General features: G+C 39.2%; 1 non-coding gene across 1 annotated transcript; it reads left to right on the top strand.

The window, feature by feature from the left end:
* The first annotated feature begins 5,049 nt into the window (after positions 1-5,049).
* On the top strand, positions 5,050-5,156 carry LOC131222165 (small nucleolar RNA R71). Its single transcript, XR_009159873.1, has one exon. It is a non-coding gene; the product is annotated as a small nucleolar RNA R71 (small nucleolar RNA).
* The last annotated feature ends 1,526 nt before the right edge of the window (positions 5,157-6,682 follow it).

The following is a 6,682-nucleotide window of genomic DNA, read 5'->3' as shown; positions in this document are numbered from 1 at the left end:
GCCCAAGCCAAGATGCCATCTCTATCTCATCTCTTCTTTCCTTTATAGCTTGCACTGACGGTGGAGAGGTCTCTTTTGAGTCAGAGAAAAAAAAATCATTTTTGGAAACTTTCTGCGGAGACTTTATGTAGCCGTTACGTAGCCAAGAAGCGTTCTTGCGTTGAACTTGGTCTTCGCACACAAGTGCATTTTTGTGAAGGGCAGGCGACCTTACGGACGGTTTTTGGTTGCCGTTTAGATGAACAGTTCGGATATTCAAGACGAGCTGTCCGTGATGGCCTACCTGAACGTCAGTTCCAGTTGCGAAACAGGGCTCTCGCAACAGAGCCTGCGCTGATTGATTGGTTGGACCCGTTATTGAATTTAACGGAGAAATCCACTCCATTAATTGGATTAAGGATGAAAAACCATACAGGAATGAGTATTTTTGGAGTAAAATTGGTGTGCCCCACACGATCTTTTATTCCTCCATCCATCCTGCGTTTAACGGTTATGATCTTGCAATCACTTGCATGATGTCAAAAGGTCACCTAGGTGAGGTTAATACCCCACCTATTTACACAATGGACAGTCCAGATTGATGATTTGGATGATTAGTGGGCCCCACTGCATGAAACCGGCAGACCACGTGCGTCCGCTGGTCGTCCGAGCTAGAGAAGGAGAAGGAGACGGGTCTCCTTCAGTTGACTGGGGATCTTAGTCCAGTGCATGTCAAGTGCACTTGTGCACTGTGCACTGGCGCTGCCAGTGGGGTCCATTGATGATGTATATATGAAATCCGCTCTATCCATCCATTCTATCATATCATTTAAACCATCAAGACCAATTTTAAAGCATATCCAGATAGCAGGTGGGCCCAAAATCAATGGTTTATGGGCTAATCTATCCGTTAGGCCAATTCCACAGGGATCCAACAGCTGAAATTTGATATGTACGGTTAATTTATGGTCCTCAGGCCATGAATGAAGTTTTGAGTCGAATGGATAGTGGAAACCCTGTGATTTTGTATTCTGGCTAACTTTTAGGCCACTTGAGCTTCAGTTTCTCGATTTTCTCGAATATCTAGCGTGTAAATCCATCGATCTTAATCCCCTGGGGTCCGTCCCATGCTTTGGTGAATTTTGGGCATTAAATCTCAGCTTTTAGCACCCTATTTCAGTCCAAGCTCGCAAATGTACCCTGCATCACAAACACGATTAAATCGGGCCGTTAAACAGTACCATGTTCGTAAATCTAGGCAATAATAGGGGTCTAATATGCAATAATTGACCCTCAACATAACCCCGAACCAGCATCTTTCTAGTCCCGAGCAAAGTATGCGAAAAATACGTTGAGACTTACATGACAATTTCTATAAACTCGAGTGATTTTTAAAAAGCAATCCAGATACTAGAATTCTAAGATTAATGAATGTTAAGTATTAATTTTTTCTGGACTCAAGTCACGGTAAACTTTATAATCAAGTTCAAAAGTATTAATCCATCAATTAGAAAAAAAATTCTAAACATTAAGATTCATGGGTATATAGTGTAATCTCAGCTTATCAACATTAAGATTTAATTCGTTATTTCATGATATCATTGGTAACCAACAAGAGCATTCAGGACACCCGAAACCTAGACTAAAATGTACCTCACAGATCATCCTTTTTCTTTCTTTCAGCTTTTGATTTTTTCCATTAAAAGTAATGCCAAGGAGGAGAATCAAATCCTCACATATAGGGAGCAAACCTATGGTGAAGACCATATACCCAACCCCTTTCACATATCATCCATGGAGAATTAAATCTACACCTATAGGGAGCAAACCTATGGTGAAGATTATTCACCCAACCCTTTCCAAAGGTATCTATTTTTTTTTTTAAAGATGGGTATTTTCTTTTTCTTTTAATTGATCATGACGGGCAAATTTTTCGGGCCGGTTCCTTACATGCTTAGTGATTACCAAGTTAACCCTTCAATATCAAACTGAAACCTTAATGTGCAAGCGAGATATTTCTTGTGAAATCATGACTCAATCAATGTTTAAAACTTCTAATCATGGATTACCAGTTCGAACTTAACTGTGAAATCTAACAAATAACAGAATCTAAGAGTCATAAATTACCATCATCACTTATCTTGTAATTCTAAATCCATGATGGCCGTCAAAATTACTTCGAATTCACAAGAAAGTCCAGAAAATTTTAAAAATTTACACAATTTTTGCTCAAGACCAATAAAACACTGATTAGGTAACCTATTTTCTCACCCCAACCTAAAAGCTTCATTATCCTCAATGTGAAAGAAATAAGCATGCAATGCACATGGGACAACGAAAGTAAAAGAGTAGTGATGGAAAGATAGTACTTGGACGAAGGAATCAAGAGGCTTTTCCAAAGAGATCGTAGCGTGAGAGCGGGTCAACACAAGAGTGAAACCACGAAAGAGAACTAACCTAATGGCATAAAACTGACTAACCTAGAACAACATAAAGCAAACTACCCTAGTCCTATAAAAGTAGTAAATTCTAATCCTCAACTGTGAAGGCATGGAAAATCTACTCAATCATGCATCCGGGTTCTTCCGTCGGCCAGTATCTTGGTAAATTTCTCAGAAGGTTTTTCAACAAGATCATCCAAAAGACCATTTTGCAGTAGGCTTGGATGTCCTGGAGTGTGAATGTCCAGAGAAATTGAGGGACCTCAGCATAAAATTTTCTTTTAATCGTTTAAAGTGTCCAAAGTATATATGATTCACCTGTAGTAGAAAAAATTTAGAAGTTAGTACACCATGATGAATCAGAGAATACAAGTAGATGAAATTCAGAAAATTTTGTAGTAGGTGGGGTAGTCTCAACACACGCTGAAGTTTCACTCTTTAGTTCAATTTTCAGCTCCTCCTCCTTTAATGGTAAACATTCAGGATCTGGGGGATGAGGTACTTCAGAATAAGGGTTCTCTCGGTCCGTGACAACTACCGTGGTATTGTCTTGCGAGGCATCCACTATTTCTTATATCATAGGATCATTTGAACCTACAAAGTGTGCCAAGTAATCATCTAAAGAGTTGAAACATTCAGTTGAAAGGAGTTCATTCATCCTATCGAGATTTGTGATGATATGTCCAATAACTCCTTTATCTTCTTCGAGAGTAGAAATGAGCATACTCTCTTGTTTGTTCTCAAGGTGAGATGAAATCACCACAGAGTATGTCTCTTCTTGACCTAAATAAACATATTTCACATCAGAGGGCAAAAGTTTCAGGTCAAGCTTCGATGGTTTGAGGTTCGACGGTAGAGGCACTCCATCGGTTTGAGGTAATTCTTCAAATTGTGGCCTCCACCGGTTAACTTCAAGTACCGGCGTGGTATAAAGTAAGGCACACGTCTCCCTAATTATGTCATCATCCAAGTCATGGGAGTGGGCCAGGCATGTCTCTAGATGGTTAGAGGATAAGGTTAGAGCATTCTATCTTCCATGAAAAAATCAACCATGTTAACCTCGTGGAAATCGTCATCATCCTTAGAATTTCTACCGTTATTGAAAAAGATGTTTGATTCTAATGTCATATTCCCCAAAGACATGCTCATGACTCCATTCCTGCAATTGATAATTACGTTTGAAGTGGCAAAGAATGGGTGACCAAAGATGATGGGAATCTGATAGTTTCCATTATTGATGGGTTCAGTATCTAGGATGATGAAATCTACAGGGTAGTAGAATCTGTCAACTTGAACTAACACATCCTCAATTATCCCTCTTGGTATGCGAACAGAACAATCAGTGAGTTGTAATGTGGTTAAGGTGGTTTTCAATTCACCTAACCCTAGCTGTTTGTATACCGAGTAAGGAATCAGATTGACGCTCGCTCCTAAGTCAAGAAGTGCGTGTTTAATGCGGTAGTTACCGATCATACATGATATGGTTGGGCTACCAGGATCCTTGTATTTCTGTAGCACGTCTTGCTTTATGATGGCACTCACTTTCTCAGTCAAGAAGATCTTCTTTTGAATACTTTGTCGCCTTTTAGTCGTGCATAGGTCTTTCAGGAATTTGGCATATGAAGGTATTTATTTTATGACATCGAGTAGAGGAATGTTGACTTTCACTTGTTTCAACACCTCTAGAATATTCTGAGAATTAGAGAGAGGTTTTGGTGCAACCAACCGTTGGGGAAATGGAGCAACTGGCTTCTCTAGAAGTTCCGGTTCTAATTTTTGTGAGACATCACTAGATCTATCATTGTTGCCCTCTTCTAGTTCTTGAGGCTTTTCGGGCCTAACCAGAAGGGTTTTATCAATAATCTTCCTACTCCTAAGAGTGGTGATGGATTTAGCATGCTCCATTTGATTTAAAAAGCTGGGATCACTTATCTCGTATTGCGGTTTGGGATTAGGGAGAGGTTGAGCAGGAAGCATCCCCTTTCCCCCAATCATTATGTGTGACTCTATCCTTTGAATGGATGATGTAAGTGATCCTATTGTTGATCTGATATCTTGGTTGAATAGCTCTTGGTCTTGAATGTGTTTTAGAATTGGATCCTCTTGAGGTTTCCCTTGATTTGGAGTTTGATTGAAGAAACCTTGAGGGGTAGCAGTTTGTCCATTCCTCCAACCGAAGTTAGAGGTGGGTCCATTGAAAGGTCTTTGATAATTATTTGCAGTGTTGGATTGCTCAGTCAGAACCTCTTGAAAGGCGGATATAGTTGGATAATTTTCAGTTGTTTGACAGTTACAACCACAAATACCACAAACAACTTCCTTACCCTTGTCCTTCCTTGATTCCATGGCCTCAAATTTCTTTATGAGATTAGCCACTTTAGAATTGAGATCATCATCCTCTTTCAAAAGGTATACTCCACCCATTTCCTTTGATTGAGTGGGCTTAGAAGTGGTATTTGATTTTGGGTATGTGTCCCATGCTTGTGTGTTTTCAGCAAGTCTATCCAAGTAATCCCACACATCATCGACATTTTTATTCATAAATTTTCCATTGCATATTGTCTCGACCAATTGGCACATGGAAGATGTCAGTCCATCATAGAAAAAGTGTGTAATGTGCCACGTTTCAAATCCGTGTTGTGGGCATGAGCTGACAAGATCCTTGAACTACTCCCAACATTGGGAGAATGTTTCATTCTCCTTTTGGGCGAAGTTCATGATTGACTTTCTAAGGGTGTTCATTTTGTGATATGAAAAAAATTTCTTTATGAACTCCCTTGTCAAGTCATTCCATGTGCCAATAGATCGGGGACGTAGTGAATGTAACCACGTCTTAGCTTTCTCTTTCAAAGAAAAGGGAAAGAGTTTCAGCCTGACCATGTCCTCAGATACGTTAGGAAAGTATAAAGTGACTATGATTTCATCAAACTCTTTCAAGTGTAGATACGGATTTTCAGATTCAAGCCCATTAAACTTTGGAACGAGTTGGATCACCCCTGACTTGATATTCATGTGTCCTGTATTTTCTGAAAAAACCATGCATGAGGACATACTCATCCCCACCTGTTGTAAATAATCTCGTAACGTACGAGGCGGGGGTGCTTGATGCACCTCATTCTCATCCTGGATGTTCTCCACCCTAGGTTGGAGTAGAACAGGTTGATTTGCAGCCATAACCTTAGTTAACTTTGAGGATCTCAAGTGATGTCTAATCCTGCGATGGATAGATAACCCCTCAACTAATCCACATTGGGACGTAGAGTATTGTCACGAACCCACTTGGGCATGAAACACTCGCAGTTCACAATTTAAATTCTAAACCTAAACCTAAGAGAAAGGAAAAAAAATTAAGAGAAAAGAGTTGGAAGGAAGTTACCAAAATAGAAATCCTAAATTAAGAACCAATTTAGAATGTGTATGTCAAGGTCCTACAAAACAAAAAAAAAACAGGTTAGTTTCTAGAAATCAGAAAAATCTAAACCTAAAGATAAAAAATCCTAATCTTAATCTACTTCTAAAACTAGTCAATTTCAGAAAAACGCAACCATCAGTCCCCGGCAACGGCGCCAAAAACTTGTTCACTCCCCAAGTATAGGGTTGTGATGTAGTAATAAACTCGGTGAGACCGAGGTCGAATCTACAGGGACTGAAACCTGTACGTAATCTGAAACTAACTAGAACTAAAACTAGAATGAAATGAAATCTAAATCAGGTAAAAGGAAGGGAATAATTGTGAGTAAGTTAATTAAAAACTAATAAAAATAAAGGTGAGAACTAGGGTGCCAAGGATCCACTTGTAGCAAATGGGAAGCTACCTTGCATAATTCAAGGACACAACTGGAATCAGAGTCCTATCTTATCCAGTTGGTAAGAAGAGATTTGTCAGATCTCTGAACTTCTCATGGATCTAATCATCAACAGATAAGACTGGTGAAGAATTGGAAGTGATCTCGTCACCTAACCATGCCCAGGAGACGATGGCAAACAATAGTAATTTACCAATCTCACAGCCAACCATAAGAGAATTGTGAAGGTTAAGAAGGATTCCGTCACCCTACCATGCCCATGGGACGATGGTGAACAATAGATCTTACTAATTTCATAATCTCAATTCAAGAAAAGAAGACATATCAAGTTATCACAGATCTATTGTAATTCGAGTCACAACAAACCATTAAAAACTAAGAATATACCTTCATAAATAACTAGAATCCATAAGAGTTGAACAAAACATGAATTAAAACAAAGCAACCATCCTAATC

The sequence above is a fragment of the Magnolia sinica genome, chromosome 12, assembly GCF_029962835.1.
Source record: "Magnolia sinica isolate HGM2019 chromosome 12, MsV1, whole genome shotgun sequence".
NCBI classification, from domain to species: Eukaryota; Viridiplantae; Streptophyta; class Magnoliopsida; order Magnoliales; family Magnoliaceae; genus Magnolia; species Magnolia sinica.
Note: the sequence above shows the minus strand (reverse complement) of the source record. Positions and strands in the feature narration are given on the sequence as shown.